Here is a 24,285-nt window from a genome sequence, read left to right on the forward strand (position 1 = left end):
TGTCTGGAAAGCATACTTTGCAAATTCCTACTCAATTACATGCCATTTCTCTCCGATAGTTACTTAGGGCTGGTATGAGATAAAATTTAACACACAAAGCAGGAATTTTTTAACATACTTTTGAAACATTGAATGATGACATATTTAAATGTGATACTTTTGTATACAATGTTATGTATTTTTTCTGGAAACATTATTTTGTTTTTTTACAGAATTATTTTGCATGAATAAATATAGTAGAAAGCAGAATGTCATTGAGTTGCAAAAGTAAGAAATTCATGATTAATACCTGTAAGAATGAAAATCATTGTAAGTAGTATCCTCGTTACACACACAAAATATTTTCTCTTATATGAGTAGTGTTGAAATTGGCAAAGTCCGCTTGTGGGAGAAAAGAGATATTCCTTTCTTAGGCCATTTATTTTTTGCAATCAACTGTGGGCCATGCCATTTTGTGTTAGAACTTGAAAATTTATATGAGAAATTACACAGGGATTTAAGTGACTGCATTAAAAAATAAACACTGCATATTATCTAGAATTTCATTTTTAATTATCCTCTGTATTAAACATCATTCAGTTTCAATATTCTACTTTACTTGAGTATAAGCTGTTTCACTTTCAAATGAGGAACAGCTTGTTAGCTGTGTGATTTTGGCCCAATCATTTCCCCTCTGCACATCAGCTTCCATCCGCAAAGAAGGGAAGGTGCCATGCCTGCCTGCCCGGGCTACTGCCCTGAACAGTCGTGAGGCTCACACAAGGTATGACAAGGGAAGCATGCAGATGTGAGACAACAGTTTTATTCTGAGATAAATGGAGATGTCTGAAGAAACTGGAAGGATGAGCAGTAGATTTCCAACAGCGGCCAGCGTAGTCTTGGTTTGATGGAATCGGGCTTTGGCCATGTAAGACATCAGTCATAGCCAGCGAAAGCCAGCCAGGGTCTTTCTGGTCAACGAAGCTCATGCTCTGTGTAGACAGGAGGAAGTCCTGCAGCTTTTCTGCAGAAAAGGATGGGAGGTAGGAAGCGCCTGTTCACCACTCCAGCTCCTCTGCTTTCAAACAACAATATTTAACCAACAAAAGAAGAGACCAAGTCAATCTCAGTTTTAGTGATTCCCTTGAAAGTCATCAAATAAAAATGTGAACTTTAAAATTGATCAGGATTAATTTCACTGACACTGTATCATAACATATATCTCTTTCGAGACTCATTTGTTGAGCTGCGGATGCAAAGAAAGGAAGGGAAGAAATAAATCAGAATACAATAAGGCAATTAGACTTTTGCCAATGATAAAATACTGAAAATGTCTGATTTATCAAAGCAGTAACAGACAGAAGTAAACACAAGACTTGTATTTTCTTACAAGACACCTAGAGAGGAAGATTAAAATAATAACCAAGACCATGTGTATCAATAAATTTAATTTATAAATGTTGCTCCATTGCCAAAAGATTTTATTTCATCTGCTAATTTGAAAGGTGCCATAGACAAGGATGATTTATCAAAGCCAGTGCCATCTAGCATGGAGCTTCTGTTCTCATCTCCACAGACAGTTTCTTACTCAGGTGAGAGGTTCCAGCGAGTATGGAGAACATCCTGTGACTGATCTTTACCTGTAGTCAAGCTTTGGTTTGCAATTAAGCCAATATATTTGTTATGCATATATTGTCATAAAATCTCAGTGCCAGTGTAGTTACACGAAATAATTACCTGTACCAAGCACTGCCCAGCATACTTACACATACTTCCCCCATTTATTCCTGATACCAGCCTTATAAACTAATTATTATCCCAAAGTACCCACGAGAAAAGTGAATCTGACAGAAGGCTGACAACTTGCTAGAGTTTGTTGCCTGTTTGTTTGAGACAGGGTTTCACCACATACTTCAAGCTGGCCTTAAACTTGTGATCCTCTTGCCTTCTACCTGCCAGGATTATAGGCATGTCCTACCATGCCCAGCTGACAACTTTTAGTAAATACCAGAGTTAAGATGTGAACCCATGCCTATTCAACCCCAAAATGTGAACTCATAATCTTAACCATAAAATTATTTCAAAGCTGTGCTTTAAACTCCTGGGAATCAGCTTTCTTTAGAAACAATGATGGGCCTAGAGAGGTGGCTCGGTGGTTAAAGGCACTTTGCTTGCAAAGCTTGCCAACTCTGGTTTCATGCCTCAGTACCTACATAAAGCCAGATGCACAAAGTAGTGCATACATCTGGAGTTTGTTTGCAGTGGCAAGTGTGTCCATTACCCCTCCCTCTCTTACATGCTAATAAATAATTTTTTTAAAAAAATAAGGAAGAGCAATGTTACCTATAGAAGCTACATAATTTAACACAGGCTAATATAAAAAATCAAGTTTTTATCAAAGAAATTTAGTGGTGAAAGAACTTTAGGGGTTATGAAAATTCAACTTTCATTTCTCAGATGAGGCTCTGCTGAGCCAATACTTGATATACCTAGGTGTACATCTAAGGCCCCAAGTGGGTACTTTTCCTCCATAGCTAGTATGTTTAAAATTGTGGTGGCATACATCTATAATGTAGCACCTGGAAGGCCAAAGCAGGAGGATTATGGAGTCAAGGGCTAAATGGCAAAGTCCTGTCTCAAAAAATTTGAATATCAGTCAATGACCAATATTTCCATCTACACAAAAATGTCAAGGAAACATATCTGCTGCAAGATAAAGTAGAGCTGTATTAGAGGTTGCGGGAGCTGGGTGTGCTTGCTCTTGCCTGTCAGCCCAGCACTCAGGAGACTGGGGTAGCAGAATCAAGTTTGCATGGCCAGCCTATGCTACAGTGTAAATTTCAAGATAGCCTGAGCAGAGTAAGATCTTGCCTCACAACAAACAAACAAATGAACAACAACAAAAGGGCGAGGACAATTCAAGTATTCCTCTGTGCAGGCCTTTGTATACAGTCCTGTGTCAGGGCACTTGGAACACAAAGAATTCTGAGTCCAGACTTCACCCAGGGACACTCAGGGTGGTCTGGTTATAGACTGCACAGTAATCTAAATAATATGAATTTTTATTCATTTTAAGCAACTTGCTTAAAAGTTAATTTTGAAGACTTGGGGAAAAGCTAGAAATACTGCAAATAAAACAAGATTAATCTAAATTATGCGAACATCAAAACAGATACTGATCTCAATGTGACAATACTCAGTAAGCCAAAGGTGGTATGCCCGAGCCATTTTTCTCTTAGAGGAGGAAGACTTCCATCCAAATGCCCTTTCCAAACAGCAGTCTCCCTAAGGCACTGCTTTGAGATTCTGTCCCCAAAGGCCAGTCATGCAGAATTGCTACATATCTACATAATCACACCAGGCAGGCATTGGAAATTATGGAATTAATTATGCTAGTATAGACAAAGAAATAAGACATAGAATGAAATAATTCAGCAAATCTATGAGAGTTGAAGAGAACTTATTATGTCAACCTGTATAATGTAACAGGCTCCATTTCCTATTGAGCAGCCATAGAGACATCCAAGGACTTGTGTAATGCTACAACAGCTTGGTAGCGTCAGTGCGAGGACTAGGACCAGCAGCTCTGAGCCTCCATATTTGCTGCTCCTGCTGGATTGGATGGCAAACCATAGTACATAGTGCTCACATTAGAAAGAGAAAGCTTTCAAAGCACTTTACACACCTGCTCTGACACAGCCAAAAGAAGAAAAGAAGGTTGGAAAATTACCATATTTTGAAAGTGAAAGTTTCAATGGGCTTTGGCTTTCATTTTATAAATTCCCAGATGGAGATTTTCTTCCTTACTTGGCACATTCATCATCTGGAAACAATTACATGACCATATATTAATTAGCAATAAGGAATTTTCAAGCACATGGACCAGAAACTGGCATATAGTAGAAATTTTTAAAATACTTGTTAAGTAAATTGATGAATATTTTCTTCATTTTAAAAATGATATCAAACAAATTGCATTTATAAAGAATTAGAGTGTATATCTATTATACATATAAAAATATATATGTAGAATACTGAGGCTTGAACTCAGAGCTCATACACACTAAGCGTACCCTCTACTGCTGAGTTCTACTCCTAGTTCTTTTAATAAGTAATGTTTTTACTAAACAGTATAATTTTTAATGATTATGAACCATCTTAAAGAGAATTAAATTCTGTTTCTATTTTACTTTGGTTACTAATTTATTTATTCTGGAGTTTGAAGTAGGACCTCTTGCTGTATAATCCTGGTTGGCCTGGAGCTCTCTATGGAGATCTAACACAAGGCCTTGAACATGCTAGGCAAGTGCTACCACACAGCCATATTCCCAGCCCTCACATTATGATTTAAGTATTAGTTCTTTAATTTCAAATTATTTTTAATTGTCTCATAATAATTGCATGTGCTTGTGGAGCACAATGTGATAATTTCCCTTTTCTTTCTTTCTCTGTCTCCTTTTTTTTCTTTCTTATACTCTACTGCTAAGCTATACCCAGCCTGTTCCCCCACTTTTTTTATTTGAGATAGTGTCACTAAGTAGACCAGGCTACCCTTGAATTCACATTGCAGTAAGACAGAACTTGAGAACCTCCTACCTCAGCCTTCCAGGTGGCTGAGATTCCAGGCCTGTGCCACCAGGCCTGGCCAACCTGATGATCCCATACATGAACACAATATGCAATGATTATATCAGAAGAGTCTTCATTTCCACCTCCTTAAATTCCTTGATGCACAATTTCCCTGTGTTCTCAGCCTATAGATGTCCCTCTTCTCATTCTTGATAAGATAACAAGTTGTGTGTACTATAGACTCTGCACTCAATCTTGCAATCCAAGCATATTCTGATAATGTCATCCAACCTCCCTGTAACTCCTCCCCAACTCCTTTCTGTCCCTTAGTGATCTCCATTTTATTCTCTACTCATTCTATTCTCTACTTGTCTGGGGTTTATTGCCATATGTATGTATGTATGTATGTATGTATGTATACATATATATGTATGTATGTATGTATTTATGAGCGAGAGAATTGGTGCACCAGGGTCTGAGCCACTGCATTGGAACTCCAGACACATGTGCTGCCTTGTGTGCATGCATGAACTTGCACTTGCATTACCTTGTGCATCTGGCTAACACAGGACTTGGGGAGTAGAACGTGGGTCTTTAGGCTTCTCAGGCAAGTGCCTTATACGCTAATCCATGTCTCCAGCCCATTGCTTCTTTCTTTAGGTTTTGTAGTACTTGGGAGTGGCCCAAGGCTTTGAACATGCTTGGTAGGTGCTCTAGCACCGAGCTGCACTCCAGCCTTTTCTGCTTTAGCTTCCAGGTGTGAGTGAGATTATGTAAGGTTGTCTTTTCGTGTTTGGCTTTCCTTATTTAACATAAGCTTCATCCATGTTCCTGAAAATTTCAGGATTTTGTTCCTTTTTATGGCTAGAAAACACATACACACACATTTTTTTAAAAATCTACTCATCTGCCAATGGATACTTCAGTTGATTCCATTCTTGGCTACTGAGAGCTGCTATGAAAATGTACGAGGCATGCTCACTTTTTGATCTCCATAGGTGCCTTGTGTTTTGATCAGGACAGGCACAAGGAATAGCAAGGTGGACAGGAGCCCAGCATCACACATGTGGTAAAGATGTTAGGCAGGAACGAAGCTAGGCTTCTTCAGCTTCTTCAAACACCCAAGCCTCTGCAGACAAAGTTCCTTGCATTTGGAATACCCTGTTTTACCTATTAAAACCTCCTTTATCTGTCTGGATCCCACTCCAAAAGTGCTTCCTCTGTGGCTTTCTTTCAGGTCCCCCACAATCAATTGCATATACCTTAGATCTCCCTAGCACCTTTTAATATCTGATGACTTACTTGTTACTTGTCTCTCTCCTCCTCTCTTCCAGAAGGAGGTCATGTTTGGGGGAGAGAAGGACTCTCCTTAGTCTTTTCTCCCGTGGACTCCGTTTGGTGCTAAACCTGGAACAAAGATTGATTTCAGATGTTGGAGGGTGTCAGCTTGCCTGCATATCTTACTGGCATCCCTAACCCTTTCCAGCTTGACAACTGTGATCATGGAGAAGGTTGTAGTGAAGGTGAAAAGAAATGAGATATGTAAAGATGTCAACCCAGGGACAGGCACATGGAAATGGCCTTTTAAAGGAATTTAATAAATGAAAAAAGGGACCTAGAGTAGAAAAGAAAAGGTAGAATACAAAAGAAAAGTTATAATGAAAACTACCACTATTAACTATGTGCCAGACCCCTTATATGCATTACTTCATAGTCTCCAAACACTACCTGTTATCATTATTATCAGTATATTCTTTTAATAAGTAATTCAACTGAGGTTTATACAGCTAAAATTTTTTACCTCATTTAAAGAGGAAAACAGGTTAGAATTGTAGTCCAAGTTGTGAGTCCAATACCTAAGCTTCTAAAAAAAAAACAAAAGAGAAAAAAATAAACTAAAGAGCATATTAAATTGGTACAGCAGCCTATCTAAATGCATGTCACTATACTTACAACCTCCAAAAGCATAGAGTTAATTTATCAGGTATGCACGGAACATTAAAAAATCTAAGCACTTTTGAAATGACATTCCTTAATACAAGGGACAAAAATACTGTAGCTGGCAGTCACTGAGAGTTGGCTGAACCTTATGAAAGAAGTGGTGATCACGGGTGGTATGTAAGGCTGCTTGTTGCTGCTCAGCACTGTGGATAAAAAACAGTAAGGAGCAAGCTTCCCACATTCAGTGCAGTGTTTACAGACTGGCAAGTTAACAAGAACAGAAGCTCCATCCAAACATGAGTGACATTACCAAGAACAGACGCCTCATCCAAACATGAATGACATTCTCTTGATGTTGGCTACATGGAGTCCTCCCTGCCACGGCAGCTAAATTTTTCTTTTAGGAAACTAGACTAGAAAATTGGAAAGTGTTTGTCCTATATGTTGCTCTTGACTCTCAGTTATAGGACAACTGAATTTAGATATTTAAACCAATCAAATTCTTATCTTGGTGTTCCCTGAAGTTTGCAAACTACTGGCCCATGTGATGCCATGCCCTGCATTCTCTTCACTGAGTTGATCTGGGTAAATTAATTACAAGGCAATCCTCAGGAATTAAGTGTGTTTTAAGTTCAGAGGCATCTGCTTAGAGACTTCTAATCCCACTAAATAGTCCCTTTGGAAGTGCACTCGTTAGTATGAGTGGTATAATTTTCATTTCCGCTGGCATTGTGGCATATGACTTCTTCGGTTTCAGATACCCTCTGATTGACCTGTCAAGGACATAAACCACTTTAAAGATGTTTGTACTTCTCCAATATGTAGACAGGATTGATAACCTCCATGAAAAGGAATAATTTGTAAGCTTTTTTTACCCTGGTTTTAATGTCATACATTCTCTGTGTAAGCACACACACACACACACACACACACACACACACACACCGTTTAAACTTATAATAGATTTACTAGACAATAGAACAAAACAAATAATCATTTTCTTAGATAACAGATATTCCATATATCTGAGGAAATAAATTGGGAAAAGTCTATAATGTCATTATGTAAAATGGAAATGCATTTTAAGTTGAATGTTAATAAGAGATCATCAGGGCTTGGGAGTGGATTCAGAACACAAGGAATGAAAACCACAATTGAGATTGTTTCCCCTCGTTTCTAAAATGGGAATATGATGAGTACTATGTTCTGACTGTCCAGAAGCCACTGTGTTCTGGTTTGGAAGATCTACATGAGGGTGACTTTAAAAGAGAGCACTTTACCTGTCTTAAAGTAAGTACACACAGAGCAGTCAGCCATCCATCACTGGGCACCCTCCAGGAGAACCATGGATTAAAAGTTTGATCCTTGGGATATGGTGGAACCTTCAAGAAGTAGATCTTAATGAAAGAAAGTGAGGTTACTGGGGATATATCTTTGAGGAGCCAATTAGCACCCTGGTCCCTTTCACAATCTCTTTATGCTTCTCGGCCACCATGAGGTAAGCAGGTCTCTGATACATGCTTCTGCCATAATGTTCTTTGTTATTGTGAGTCCAGAGCATTGGGGCCAAGTGACCACAGACAGCCTCTGTAACTGTGAGCTAGAATAACTCTCTCCTCCTTTTAAGCTGGCTATCTTGGGTACTGTGTCACAGTAACAGAGCATGGATTAATGCACCCCCAAAAGCATGTTTGAGTCTGTGGAATAGTGCCAAATCAACTATCTCTTTTTTGTTTGATTTTTGTTTTTGTTTAGTTTAGTTTAATTTTTGAAACTTGGACACATGACTATGTTTTCTGAAGCTGTAGAATGAGGAAGTGAGATCACAAAGAGCAAGTACATGCTCAGTGCCCAGCCCGGGGTTGTTTGTGGTCACAGTAGGAGTTGTTACTGTTAGGTTGTCTGTCTATACCTGCTTCAGTGATTTATGCTTGCTCTTCCCATCCAGAAATAGGCCTCTTAAAGTGTGCCCTGCAAACCATTTCTAAACCTGCTTAGTAAAACAGAAGTACTCAGATAGATGTAGATCCTAAGGAGAGAGCCACCCCATCATACTTCAAAAGAGCCCCAGCTGAAACTAAGAAAATTTGGTGAAACAAGCAAGGGTGCTGTTTTCCTGGTGAACCAGATACCAGCACAAGGATGAAGGAGATCAACACAGAGAAAAATCAACTCCTACCAGATCAGAGAGCCAGAGCCCCAGAGGCCCCCAACACCTCATCAAAAGACCAAAAAAGAACCCATCATGGCTCAGGGAAATTTTGCGGAACAGGGAGCAGAAAGAATGTCAGAGCCACATGTTGGGTCAGGATATGCAAAGACATTTATCGTACCAATAACTGTGGGCTAAGTCCACAATGCATGACCCATATACCTCAACAAGGAGGGGCCAATGGGGAGGGGGTAGGTCACGGATGAGCCTAATAATGGTACCAAACTGCCTGTATTTGCTGAATAGAAAACTAATTTAAAAAAAAAACAAACAGAAGTACTTGTTAAATGAATGAATGAGTGAGTCAGTGAGTGAGTGAACTAAAAACTATAGCTCAGGGACAATCAAGAAGAGATGAGCATGCACTGGAAATGCATTGTTCACTTAGAAAATGGTCAGGCCTGACTTTAGGAGCATTCGTAGACCAAGTCATTTAACCTTCACAGCGATCTTTCAAGATATTGCAAGTGACAAAATCAATTAGTCCAAACACTTAGGTAACTTGAAGCAAGATACACAGCTATATCTATACATGTTAAAACCCGAGGAGGGGTCCAGGGTCTTGGGTCATTCTCTTCCCCTTGCCTGCTGATCCACTAGGGAAAACAAGTCCTGTGTGTTCCCATATAAGCAGACCCTGACTTGCCTGGCTGTTTACCATGGTACACACAGCAGTGGCACATCTGGTAACATATCATTAATGCTAAAGCCTATGCTGAGTCATGCCTTGAAAGGCCAAAAAATAATAATAATTAAATTAAATTAAAAATAACTCAATACAGATGATTGGGCTTCTGCGTGAGAATGAAAATACTTAGTAGCAGAGGCCCGTAAGTTAAAAAGGAGACATAAAGGGAAGAGAAAGGAAGGGAGGAGGATACTTAATAGGTTGATATTGTATATATGTAATTACAATGATTGTAATGGGGAGGTAATATGATGGAGAATGGAATTTCAAATGGGAAAGTGTGGGGGTGGGGAGGGAGGGAATTACCATGGGATATATTTTATAATCATGGAAAATGTTAATAAAAAAAAATAACTCAAAAATAAAGAACTTCAGCACACCCCTTCTCTCCCTTACTACTACCTACTCCCCACACAGCACCTGCTGGATTAGAGGAGCAAAGCTGGCCTGACAAGGAACAGAAATGCCTTGCTCCCACGCAGAGCTGAAAACACGTATTAAAGGCCCTCAGTCAAAGAACAGAGCCTCTGCTCTGTTCTGACTCCCAACCCCAACGTAGGGCAATGCTCTTCTTGGCACCTCTCCCATAAGACCTCCTGGCAGAATGATGGGGGCAATGGCTAAAGCAACCATGCTTCACCAGTTGACTCACAGAGCATCTCCTTTGGGTCTGACACAAAGTAAGTGTTTGCCAGGGAATCCAGTCCTGCCCCTTGCACTGATCCAGAGAAACCTGTCTATCCTCAAGGAACCTGAATTCTACTTTGGGTAATAATTCTAGAATTATTTGTTTTCAATTATGATGTGTTTCACGAAAGAAGTACTACATATAACAAGACCAAATTATAGAAGACATTAACCTAGACAATCAGACAGAAAGCAAGACTTCCACAGGCAGCTGCCAGTAAGTGAGGGCGCCTGGTGTAAGCAGAAAGCAAGGGTCAGGATCCCAGGCGGGAGAGCAGCAGCTGTCCATGTGGCCTGCAAACCCAGGGTACAGTCCTATCTTCCTCTTGTCTGTGTCACTTTGGTAGCACTACTGAGCTTCTCCTTCTTATTTAAACGTGTCACTTTGTTTCTGTCCCAGGAGACATTTGCATCTGTTCTACCCTCTGCCTGGAATGTTTGTAGCTGGCTCTTCACATAATTGGGTCCCAGTGCCTCCTGGCCTGCTCCAAAAACCCTCCACTCTCACCATGTGGGAGGTGACTGTTCTCCCACCCCCAGTCACCATCTGCCATACCAGTTTGCCAAGTCCTCCCTAGCATCCAGGGCATGCCTAGAGAGGAAGTTCACAAGCACCAGCCTCTCGTGTGTGTGACACAAATTAGCCACCCAATGACAGTGAATAAATGGGTAAGCATTAGTATCATGAAGTCTCTGTTTTGGAACTGGAAGTGGCACTTTGGGGTACAGAGAGGTCAGTGTAGAACATAGATTAATGCCTAACTTAGTATTTGTTGTTTTCAAATGTATATATTGGGAGCTGGAGAGATGGTTCAGTGGTTAAGATTATTGTTTACAAAGTCTGATAGTCTTGGTTCCATTCCCCAGGACCCATGTAAAGCCAGATTCATAAAGTAGCACATGTATCTGGAGTTTGTTTGCACTGGCAGGAGGCCCTAGCATGCCCATTCCCTCCCTCTTTCTTTCATTCTCTCTCTCTCTCTCTCTTTAAAAGTAAATAAATAAAATATTTTTAGATTTACATGGTAGTATGTGCAACATAAACAGTGGGCTTTGTGTCTGCTGCATCAACCAATCACAGGCTGAAAACATTTAGAGAAAACCGTTTTTCTTGTCATTATTCCAGAAACAATACACTATAATAATCACCTTTAGCATTTACATTGTATTGAGAATTATAAGTAATCTAGAGATGATTTAAAGTACACAAGAGGAAATGAAAAGGCTATATGCAAATCTATGCCATCTTTATAAGGAACTTGGGCATCTGCAGAGTTCAGTGTCTACAGGAGTCGTGGAACCAATCAGTCATAGATAACAAGCAACAACTGTATGTCGATAATGGCTCCTCAACCAAACTTTTAATCATCTTAATCACCATGTCTTCTTAGACCACCTACATATGTCCTGAATTTAATAAGAACTCAACAAACATTTAACTGACTGAAAAATATTCCTAGTATATTAAGGTCCTACTTTCTTATGCTTGCATATCAAATTTCAGATTAGAAGTGGTTTTCCACCACCATCTCAATGAATCACTAATTCAGCTCTGCCAATGAAGGGACACTTGACAGAACCAGCCCTATAGGTGTGCCTTCATTCCTTTGCAGTTTGACTCTGGGGTGTGGCTAAGGCAGAGGAGCATATGCCACTTGGTAACTGTTTGCACACAGTGAGTACTGAAGATGCATCATGGGACTAGGCTGAGCTCATCAGATGAGGGCCATGTGCTTTGTCTGCTCTCTGCATTCTTTGGCAGGAAGAGACTATCTCCCAGAACTAATGTGACTTTTTCTCCAGTTTTCCCGCTTGGTATTAATTACTTTTGCATAGCTGTAACTGACTTAAAAAAAAGCCTTGGCTTACAGTTTCAGCAGATCCAGTCCATGTTTACTTGGCTTGAGCAGAACATCGTGGCAGGACAAATATGTGGCAGAAGTCGGGGGGTGGATCAGAAAACTGAGAGGGGGTTGAGGGATGGTTTAGTGGCTAAGACACTTGCCTGCAAAGGCTTATGACCCAGGCTCAATTCTGCAGAGCCCACATAATCCAGACACAGAAGGTGATGTGTTCACACAAACTCACACATGTGCACAAGATGGCGCATGCATCTGGAGTTAGATTGTATTGGCTAGAGGCCCTAGTGAGCCAATTCTCTCCCCTCCTCTCTCTCTCTCATAAAAATATAAAAATTGAAAAATTGAAAGAAAACACAGAGCATGACAAAAAGCAGCCAGGGATAATATACACCTTAGAGCACACCCTCCTCCCATGGACCACGTCCTCCAGGTCGCTGCCACCTCTGGGAATTTTCAGAATCTCACAATGCTTGGGACAAAGCATTTAAAACCTCAGCCTGTGAGATCTTTCAGATTTAAATCATAATACTGCTCTAGCCATTTTCTACCAAAGTGAAGCAAACGGAAGACCTATGGTAATAACAATTAGCAGTGAAGTGAAGAAGAGGCAGGATACCCCCTGCCAGAAATTCCAGAGCTCCTGGACACACTGAATTTGAAGCTAACCAGGTTTGAAAGAGCATCCTGACAGAATTCGATGGTAAGCCATGTGAGTCACTGTGCCATCGCTGTCCTGCTGGGCCTAAAACAAGCCAATGTGCTAGGGAAGAGCTGTGAGGAGGCTCTCAACATGGAATGAAAACACTCCTTATCTCTAAAATACCTGCCCAGTGTCAAGAAAAGATTAATTGTGAGAGGGGCTACATGATAGGCCATACAGCCCTGTGCACACAGTCAGATCCAGTCACTCAAATTCATTGTGGGACAGCTATGACAGGCCAAACAGCCCATTGACCAAAGTCAGGTCCAGTTACAGATGTTTGTTCTCAATTGTGGGAAGACTGTAGCTGGTAGACTGGGACTGCTTTCACTAACAATCTGGTAAGGCCAAGGCCAAGACTGTTTTCCTTGGGCTGGAGAGATGGCTTAGTGGTTAAGCGCTTGCCTGTGAGGCCTAAGGACCCCGGTTCGAGGCTTGGTTCCCCAGGTCCCACGTTAGCCAGATGCACAAGGGGGCGCACGCATCTGGAGTTCGTTTGCAGTGGCTGGAAGCCCTGGCGCGCCCATTCTCTCTCTCTCCCTCTATCTGTCTTTCTCTCTGTGTCTGTCGCTCTCAAATAAATAAGTAAATAATGAACAAAAAAAAATTCAAAAAAAAAGACTGTTTTCCTTGCCCTGATCTATTGAGCACAGGTCCTAGAAAGTCACACATGGGAAAATATAGTGAGTGATCATCATAAATCTATGTTATTTTATACAAGATTATGGTTTAAAAAAACCCAATCACACTGACTTAATATCCTCCTAAATACACCTATTGTGAAAAAAATAACTGTAACAGATAGTATCATTATCAAGTTTTTGCAAATAGTACCTTTTGACAATATATTTGAGAATTTTTTTAAAAAAAATTGTTTATTTTATTTATTTGAGAGCTACAGACAGAGAGAGAAAGAGGCAGAGAGAGAGAGAAAAAGAGAGAGAGAGAGAGAGAATGGGTGTGCCAGGGCCTTCAGCCACTGCAAACGAACTCCAGACGCATGTGCCCCCTTGTGCATCTGGCTAACGTGGGTCCTGGGGAATCGAGCCTCGAACTGGGGTCCTTAGGCTTCACAGGCAAGTGCTTAACTGCTAAGCCATCTCTCCAGCCCTGAGAGTTTTTTTTTTTTTAAATCACCATGTGAGATGACTAATTTTGTTGAGTTCTTTGGAAACTATTATTTTAAGGAGAAAATCATGCGCTAGAAAGATTGAGAAGCATAAATAATCTTGTGATGGCTAAAGAAGCAGGTTTGGAAAAGTCTCTGTAGCAACCTATATCACAAATGGATACATACTTATATTTTTTTTCTGTCCTTACAATTTGTTCTGTTTAAGATTCAGAGTCCCAGGGGAGAGAGGCTGATTTTTCTAACTTCAGTCATGATTCTATCCCTTGGTGAAGAGAAAAATCATTACATCATTGTACTCAACGAGAAAGGATAATGCACAAAATAGAATGTGAGTGGTACCATTATCAAAAAGAGGAACAGCACATAGCTAGATCCCACTAAAGTCCACTATCATAAAAGAAGAAAGGGGTTAAAGAATTCACATTTCCCCCACTCATAGTGGCACATGCCTTTAATCCCAGCACTGGGGAATCCAAGGCAGGAGAATCATTGTGAGTTCTAGGCCAGCCTAAGACTACATAGTGAATTCCAGGTCAGCTTGGGCTAGAGTAAGATCCTAACTTGAAAAACGAATGCATCTGGTTTTATGTGGGTACTTGGGAATCAAATCCACATCAGCAGACTTTGAAAGCAAGCACCTTTAACCATGGAGATGGGTCTCCAGCTATTATAAGAATTTTTTAAAGTTAGTATGTACATAGGATTTTGGCACAAAATTAAGTGCTCAATATCCTTGCCTTGTCATCTGATATAGCGCTCATGAGGACCAGAAAAAATGCTTTTGAAGTTGTGGCATAGGGCTGGGGAGATGGCTCAGTAGTTAAAGGCACTTGCTTGCAAAGTCTGAAGACCCATGTTTGATTCCCCATCACCCACATAAAGCTGGATGTAAGCTGGTACATGCTTCTGTGATCCCAGTACACCCATGACAATGGGAGGTTCAGCCAGGAGGATCCAAAGTTGACAGGCCAGCTAATCTGACATTCCTTTGCAGTCTGACAATTCATTTGTGGCAACAAGAGACCCTGTCTCAAAGAAGATGGAGCACTGATACCTTGAAGTTATCCTTTGACCAGCATATGTGTACCATGGCAAGTGTGTCCATGTCCCCACACTCCCATAAATCAATCAATTAATTTTAAAAAGTGAACTGATGACCTAAACATAAGAGGCAAAATTCTTTAAAAGAAAAAAAAGTTGTGGGACGTTATATACACATTAGTAAATACAACCAAAGCAGCTATCAAATTAGGAAGGAAAATTTAAAAACCAAACATAAATTTTCAATGGTTTGGAAAGTGACATAATGAATATTTCTTGGAACAGAAATTAATATTTACTATAGACAAGCATGGGCTGTGGCGGAGAGTGGTTCATTAAGTCCATTTATTCTTCTTCTTGGCTACACACCTCGTAAGAACCCCCAAGCTTCCCCTGCTGTTGTGTGTGGACATGTGACTGAGACCAGCACCGACTGTTTGGATAAGCTTAATTGAAAAATATTGTCCATGGGTAGCCCTCCATAGGCTTTTTCCTAATGCATTTGAAAACCATGTTACAGAGCCACAAGATAGAAGGAATTTGGGTCTCTAAATTCTGGCTCGGTGAAAACTTAACCACGGACCAGGGTCAAACATTTTGACTTTATTTAAGCCAAAAAAAAAAAAAAAACAAACAAACAAAAAACACAATGGTAAACTACTGAGTTTTAGCATATATGTACGTATGTATACATGCATGTATATGTGTGTGTGTGTGTGTTTGGTGTGTATGTACATTTGTATGTGTGCATATGTATGCATGCATGTTTGTGTATGTGCATATGTGTATACTTACATATGCATGTGGAGGTCAGAAGCATCTTCCTTAATCACTCTATACTTTATTTTTTTGAGCAGGGTCCCTAGCTAAACCTTTGGCTGTCCTATTTGGCTAGACTAGCTAACCAGCAAGTCTTAGGAATTGTAGTCAGCTTCATGTTGTTGGGATAAACATCAAAACCAGAGATAGTTTACAGGAGGAATGCTTTTTTTTCCCAGCTTATAGATCCAAGGGGAAGTTCCATCAGTAGCAGAAGAAGCTGGCTCCCATCCATAAGCCCAAGGAAAAAGACACAACCAAACAGCCAGCACAAGCCAGCACAGCAGAGCTCAAAACCTCTCTGCACACTTCTGGAATTCAGCACTGGCCCCAGTGACACACCCCCAACCAGGCAGCTGCAGAATCAAATTACAAGCTTTAAAAAAACACCTGAGTCTATGAGCGAGAGAAAGCACACATTTAAACTAACACAGGAATTCTCCTGCCTTTGCTTCTTCAAGGTTGGGTTTATATATGCAGAAAAAAGCATGTGTACACTGAACAAAATGCACTGGTGGAAAGTTAGAGTCTTCTAGAGATTTCTAGCTTCTGTATTTTCCTTTTAAAACCTCAGAGTCATAAGTACTACTAATAAGGATTTATTTTTGTTGATTTATTATTTTTGTACTTTTTAAAAATACCTTGTCAGGTGTCCACTGTCCCCAATTTTAATATAGTAATAGAAGTCTTAGCTATAGCAATAAGGCAAGAAACGCTCATGAAAGGGATACAAATTGCAAAAGAAAAGATCAAATTATCATTATTTGCAGATTATATGATTATATAATTCTGTAAAGGACTCTAAAGACTCTACCAGCAAACTGTTAGAGCTGATAAGCACTCTTAGTAACATAGCAAGATACAAAATAAATACACAGAAATCAGTAGCTTTCATATAAACTAACAACAAACATGTGGAGGATGAAATCAGGAAATTTCTCCCATTCACAATTGCCTCAAATAAAATAAAGTATCTTGGAATAAACCTAACCAGGAAGTGAAGGATCTCTACAATAAGAACTTTAAAACACTCAAGAGAGAAATTGCAGAAGACACTAGGAAATGGAAAGACATTCCATGTTCTTGGATTGGAAGAATCAATATTGTAAAAATGTCACTCTTACCAAAAGCAATCTACACTTTTAATGAAATTCCCATTAAAATTCCAATGGTATACTTCATGGAAATAAAAAAAGTCCTAACGTTCTTTGGAAGCACAAAAAACCTTGAATAGTCAAAACAATTTTGAGCAACAAAAATAAGGCTAGTGGTATCACCATACCTGATTTTAAACTATATTACAAAGCCAAAGTAACAAAAACAGCATGGTACTGGCACAAAGAAAGACACGTAGATCAATGAAACAGAATAGAGGACCCAGATGTTAATCCAGGCAGCTTCAGCCATCTGATTTTTGACAAAAATGCCAAAAATATTCATTGAAGTAAAGACAGCTTCTTAAACAAATGCTGTTGGGAAAACTGGATATCTATATATAGAAGGATGAAAATAGGTTCTTGTATTTCTCCATGCACAAGAATCAAGTCCAAATGGATCAGGGACCTTAATATCAGACCTGAAACTCTGAAAGCACTACAGGAAAAAGTAGGGGAAACCCTTCGACATATTGGCACAGGCAATGAATTTCTGAATATGACCCCAATTACTCAGGAAATAAAACCACCAATCAACCACTAGGATCTCATGAAATTACAAGGTTTTTGTACAGCAAAGGACACTGTGAATAGAGCAAAGAGACAATCTACAGAATGGAAGAAAATTTTTGCCAGCTACACATCTGACAGAAGATTAATATCCAGAATATACAAAGAACTCAAAAACCAAAATAATAAAAAATCAAACAACCCAATTAAAAAAATGGCCTATGGAACTAAATAGAGAGTTCTCAAAAGAAGAAACACAGATTGCATATTAACATCTAAGAAGGTGTTCTACATCCTTAGCCATCAGGGAAATGCAAATTAAAACTACTTTGAGATTCCATCTCACTCCTATCAAAATGGCTACCATCAAGAAATCAAATGACAATAAATGTTGGCGAGGATGTGGAAAAAGGGAACCCTTCTACACTGTTGGTGGAAATGAAGTCTGGTACAGCCATTGTGAAAATCAGTGTGGAGGTTCTTGACACAGCTTAAAATAGATTTACCATATGATCCAGCTATAGCATTCCTAGGCATATATCTTAATGACTCTTCTCACTACCTTAGAGATACTTGCAGAGCCATGTTTATTGCTGCCAGGAAATAGAACCAGCCTAGATATCTCACCTCAGATTAATGGATAATAAAGATGTGGCACATTTACACAATGGAGGTCTATTCAGCAGTAATGAAAAATGAAATTATTAAATTTTCAGTAAATTGGATGGGTCTGGAAAGGATTATACTAAGTGAGGTAACCCAGGCCCAGAAAGCCAGACATCACATGTTCTCTCTCATATGTGGATCCTAGTTACAAAAGTGTAGACTTGTGTGTGAACTGGAACCAAAAATCAGTAGCAGAGGACCATAAGCTAGAAAAAGGCTGTAAGGAAGGGAGGGAAGGGCTTAAGGGGATGGTATTGTATATATGTAAGTAAAAAAACACATTACAGGGAGTGGAATAGCTAAGCGAGGCCAGGGGAAGAGAATGAGAATAAGAAGGGGGAGGGTCAATCAAACTTCAAGATATTCTGAATAAGACATATAAAAACCTACTTCTTTGGATAATAACACATCCAGAAGCTATCAGTTGTTACTAGAAAATTTTCAGGGGCTGGAGAGATGGCTTAGTGGTTAAGCACTTGCCTGTGAAGCCTAAGGACCCCGGTTTGAGGTCCCACGTTAGCCAGATGCACAAGGGGGCGCACGCGTCTGGAGTTCGTTTGCAGTGGCTGGAAGCCCTGGCACACCCATTCTCTCTCTCTCCCTCCATCTTTCTCTCTATGTCTGTCACTCTCAAATAAATAAATAAAAAATGAACAAAACATTTTTTTTTTAAAAAAAGAAATTTTCAGTGCCAGGGATGGTATAACTTCCAGTGAGTTTTGGCCAGGGCAGTCCCTGTTGCCTCCAAAACATTATAGGCTATTGCTAAGGTCCTTGGTTTCCCACGAGAAACAGATGGTAAGACCCTATTGCTAAAGACTTTACATGCATGGGCAGCAAGGGCACTGAGAAACCAAGCTGGCGCTGAAGAGAAAACCTTCTCCCTGTAAACCAGCCAACTGAAAGCTGGAAAATGCTACACTGCTTGCAGCCTTATGGGAGATAGAAGTCATCAGCAGTGAAAACAGTGGACACCGGAAGCTTCAAGTTTGGCCAGCCAGGCAATATAACTTAACAGATGCAATAATGGCATATCTGCTCTTGGGGAAACCAATTGCTCTCTAATTGGACTTGAGCCCTGCTCTATGGGAGGTAGTACATGCCGGGTACTGAAAACTTAGTCAAAAGCCTATGGCAGGGGAGGCCATGAGCCTTAGGGGTATAAAGCCTGCTCTTGTCTGGCTAAATGCATATATTATGCTCGCCAAGCTGCCCAGTAAGCACTAAACTTAATGTTCATATTCATATATTAATGCTACTTTCACATTTGGTTAAAAAAGCTTCTCTTTTCAGCTGGCGGTGACCACTGGGATGACCCAAAAGGCAACATAGTGCTGGGAAGTGATGGAGGAATATTCAGCACTGAAATGTCTCTATCACATCTCCCAAGGCTCAGGGTCCATTGTAGAGAGGTGGCAGAAAGAATGTAAGAGCCAAAGGAAGGCACCACTCCTTACAATGCAACTGTCCAGAAAGAAATTGGCCTCGTTATCCACAACCTTGCAGTGCCTAGCAATACCTTCACAAGACCCTCTTAATAGGAGAAAAAGATGATGACATCCAATTAAAAGAGAGACTAGTGGCGAGAGGGAGGGGATATGACAGAAAGTGGAGTTGTGAAGGGGAAGAAGGCGAGGGGAGGGAATTATCATGGTTTATTGTCTGTAAGTATAGAAGTTGTCAATAATAATATTATACATTAAAAAACGAATGTAAAAAATAAAAATAAATAAATAATTTAAAATATCTTGGCTGAAAACATAGAATGAAATTAGGACTGCGATAGGAAATGAGTGTGAAATTTTGGGATCTACCAAGATGTGAATATTGTATGTCAGATTTTATTCTTAAAAAGTAAAATATAAGGCATAATTAAGAATTGGGGCATAGGTAGTGTTATATTTCTATCACTACCAATATCTAGTAATTTGCCACTCTCCTCCAACAGCACAGGCAGATAGAGCTAAATCACCTTAATTTCTAGTCTTCACAAGAGAACACTGAGCTAAGAGCAGTAAGTATTTGGTGTGTGTGTTTAGTCAGGCTTAGCCAGTTCAAGTTCCTGTGGAACTAAAGTCTGGTCACTCACTACAGTCTCCGAGCAGCAATTCCTAAACTTCCCCTCAGATGTCACCTTCCATGGCAAGTGACCTTGTGTAGACAAATGGAGCTGCTCTTGAGTTTCCTTAGTTATCATCACATGGCTCTGTGGTTTTAGTTTGGCAATTCTGTGCATGTGCTGGGAATAGACATGCACATGCTGAAAATACACATGCACAAGAAATCTCGGCTGCATTAGTACTCAGCGTGTTTGTGACAAGCTAGTCACAGCCCGAGAGCCTTCATCGTTAAACCTCAGCTCTTTCTTGTAATGCATTTTTGTCAAAGCACACAGTAGCAGAATCTGGGTGTACTGTGTGAATGGGAGGAGGGAATTATTCTAAGAACTCAAATTACCTTGTTAAATTCACTGGGATCTAGAAATGAGATGCTCACCCATCACCAGGCTACATGTTTTGCTATAGCTCTTAAGGAAACCTTGAGTCCAGAGCCTAAACCTAGAAAGAGCTTCCCCAGATGGAATTGGGGGATTTGCTGAAAAAGTTCATTCCCCAAAAGATGAATTAAATTGATCATTTTTTCCTAGACATAGTGCACTTCAGGCTCATTTTGCTTTGTAATTAAGAAGAAAGCCAGAAACATCATTTACACATTAAGAATTTAATAGATATATTTTTCTAGCTTTATGCATTAGCACAGGACAGCCCATTAATGAAATAAGTCTTCCTTCAGGGTCAATTTAGATGGCTGTAATCTTCTGCAAATATATTGCAAATGAGGATCATTTAATGATCTTAAAACTAACTGCCAGAAGAGGATTGTTATAATTCTCCAGACAACAAAAAGAGAGTTGCCATGGTGTGCAGTATCATTTCTTTAATTTAACAAATGCTTAATTTCTGGCTACTTACATTTTTTAAAATTGCAAATACTGTGTTCTGTTTTGGTTAGTCTCTGGCTTGCTGACCTAGGAGGTTAATTCTGATTATGGACATCTTAGGGCACATTAAGTGATCAATAAAGTGACAAGTGTTGCACTGGCAAGTACATTCTTTGTATTCCTGGTATGACAATGACTGTTGACCTGTGCTCAGTTCCCCTTAGGCTGGCCCACCTTGTCTCCTGCTGTAAAACTTCTTTGCCTGACTGTACTGTCTCACATATATTGGTACCTATTGTCATGATAATACTCAGTACGTGTGCAACAGTCATGAGTTTTAAAAATTCTTCCACATGTACACTCTTATTTACCCTTATAGTAGCATCAGATGACAGGTGTGTGGGACAGGTCATTTTTCCTTTCATAACTACAGAGAAATCTAAGGTTCAAAGGAACCAAATGCTGGCCCCACGTTCACAATTGCTCTTCTACTTCCCCTGCCCTCAGCAAGCAAGAGCTAACATTTGGGCCTTCTGACCCTTGTCCAATCTTCATTAATATCCATCTGGTAACCCCTCTCCTTTGTAAAGCTATGAAGGCTTCAAAGGAAGATTCAGCAAAAAGCCTCAGTGTCATCAGGGAATGTACAATCTAGTTGGAAAAGAACAAGGTTTTGAAAACATGTAGCCAAACATACTTGTCCATGTGGTAACTATCAAAGCAATGCATGCAAAGGAAGCATTTAAGAGTTTATGGAAGGGCTGTGGTAGAATACATGCTATGCTCAATCTCCAGAATTCAACTCCAGCACATATGTGAAAAAAAGATCAGGGAATGAAGCAATGTGATGGAGAAGTCATCTGAAGATTTTCTGGTACAGGCGGGCATTGAAAGCAGGGCAGCGATTTCCTGGGATGATAGAAAGCTGTCATGTAAGTGAGCACATGGGCAAGTCTTGAGTCTTCCTCTATGAGCTATAAGGATTGCCAGAAAATTATTATAAATCAGTCAGGTTTGAGCAAAACACTGGAGGAAGTGTTGACTTTACATTGTGGGGACTACTGAGTCCTAGGGTAATGTTTTCCCCAGTTGTTTCCCATTTCTGTTTATAACTCATTAACCTTTCTAGAAGGGTTGATTCAAGGAACTCAGAGTCTAGTGGGGCTGGCTAACACTACATAGTAGATTGGACTGAGAAACACTTAGGAGTTACCAAAACACATTTGTAGGTGTGCCTATGAGTCATTTCCAGAGATGATTGATATGTGGGACAGTGACTGAGGGGGAAGACTGCGCTGAATGTGTGTAACACCAGCCCTAGACTTGGGAACAAAGCAGAAGGACACAACTCACCTACACAGGCTACCTCTCCCATGCTCTGCTTCCTGTCACCCATGAGGAGAGCTTGCTACCTCCTCTGCCCCACCACCGTCATGTTGTCGCCTGGTCACAGGCTTGAAATCAATGGAGCTTTGGACTGCCTCAGACAAAAACTCTGAAACCATGAGCTAAAATAAATTCTTCCCCTTTTATGTTTTTCTCAGGTACTTTGTCACAGGGGCAAAATAACCTAACAATTAACATCTACATGTTATAAATGAAACAAAGGAGTTTTGGAGAAGTTACATAACTTTCCTAAGGTCTCATGCTATCTAAATGACAGAGCCTTAACACAATGCCAGACTTCCTTGAGCCTGGGGTCTGCATGCTTAACACTGGAAACTTTGGAAGAGTGTCTACTCTATAGTGGAAGCCTTTAAGAGCTGCAGGGGATTTTGCATCACTTTCTCTCCTTTGATAAACCTGTAAAAAAAAACACTCTGAGATAGAGCCCCACAAAAACCACAAGGAAAGGGCACTTGCTAATCCAGCCCATGGCATCTGCCTGGCAGGGAAGCTAGTGAGTCACAGCCTGGAGCTGCTTGGAGATTCTCAAATGAAAGGCTCTTGTGTGACTACCCTGCTGGGCTACTGCTTCTTCAGTAACTGTTTCTTAGTACAGCGTAGCAGCCCCATGAAAACATTGCTGCATTTTCCCTTCTTCCAAGAGCCCCCAGCTTTCCATTCTGCCTGCCGCGTGGGTTTTCTGGGAACTAACTTTCAAAGTCAGGCATTCTATAGTAAGTGTATTTTAAACCATGCAGTCTCACATTAAAAAGAAATGGCAGTCATTCTGCCCTGGAAACTGTTCCCTAGCATGACATTACTTTAATTCACTGGCTCCTTGTAATCAAGATCTAATAAACAGCACCTTTAAATAAGTCCTACACACAGCCTGCATTGTTACAATCAATTGAACTACTTAAAACAGAAGCCTCCGAGGCTATCTGGAGGCATTCTGTGCTTCCCTCTGTTTTATGGCACAGCCTCAGACAAGATGTGTGAAAAGGTCAAGACAGCATGTAGGCTTTCGCATTAAACAGCAGAACACTAATTAGCTTTAGTGACAATAGGGTTCTGTTACTGTGTTCTAATATTTTGATGCTTAGTTTTGTTTGAAACCTCCAACTGTAGCACATAAAAGCTCTTCTATCTCCCAGCTCTCTTATATCTTGATTTTCAACTCCACATCTGTTTGAAGCACATAAATTTTCTATTTCTGTATTTTCATAAAGTCCTTTCTAAAACTTAATTTCAAAACACAATTAAAAAGGAGACATCAAAAAATAAGTTAATGTAGAATCCAATATTTCATGTAGAACCTACTACTTGTTTCAGGCAAGATTTCCAATGAGTATAAGTTGTGTTAAAACCCTTACCCATAGGCTTTAAAATTTATGCATACTAACTATTCAAAGCAAGTATACTATGTTATAAAATATTAAACACAAACATTTGAGTTTTAAAAATTTGTAATGGATACCGCATTCCTGAGTTCTATTTTAAATTAAAACAAGCAATAATATAGTTCTTCAAAAACAGAGTTACTATCTTTATTCATTTCTCCACCACTACATGTTTGTCTCTAACCTTATTATTTTTCCACATGAAGGTAAATTCTTAAAACCTCCTCTAGGAGGAAGAAATGTAACTGAAGAAAATAATAGTACTTGAGATTTTATTAACAAAATAATGTGTTCAAAACACTCATGACTGTAAGTAAAGTACTTTATAGTATGCAATACATTATAACTTTCTAGAAAATAAGTGACAAACAATACATCTCCTCAGATAACTCAGGAATTGACAGCTCTTTATGAAAGAAGGATTTATGCCACTTTTTGGTATCACTCACTACTTTTTAAGAATTCAGTTTTAGGTCAGAAGTTTATGGTGATTTCTATCTATTCCATAAGTTTCTGTGCTAATTCTTTCATGATGTCTTCTGGGGTTGGGGTTGTGGTTGTTCTGAGGCAGAGTTCTTCCCCAACATTCCTAAGGTGC

Source organism: Jaculus jaculus, chromosome 5 (assembly GCF_020740685.1).
Source record: "Jaculus jaculus isolate mJacJac1 chromosome 5, mJacJac1.mat.Y.cur, whole genome shotgun sequence".
NCBI lineage: Eukaryota > Metazoa > Chordata > Mammalia > Rodentia > Dipodidae > Jaculus > Jaculus jaculus.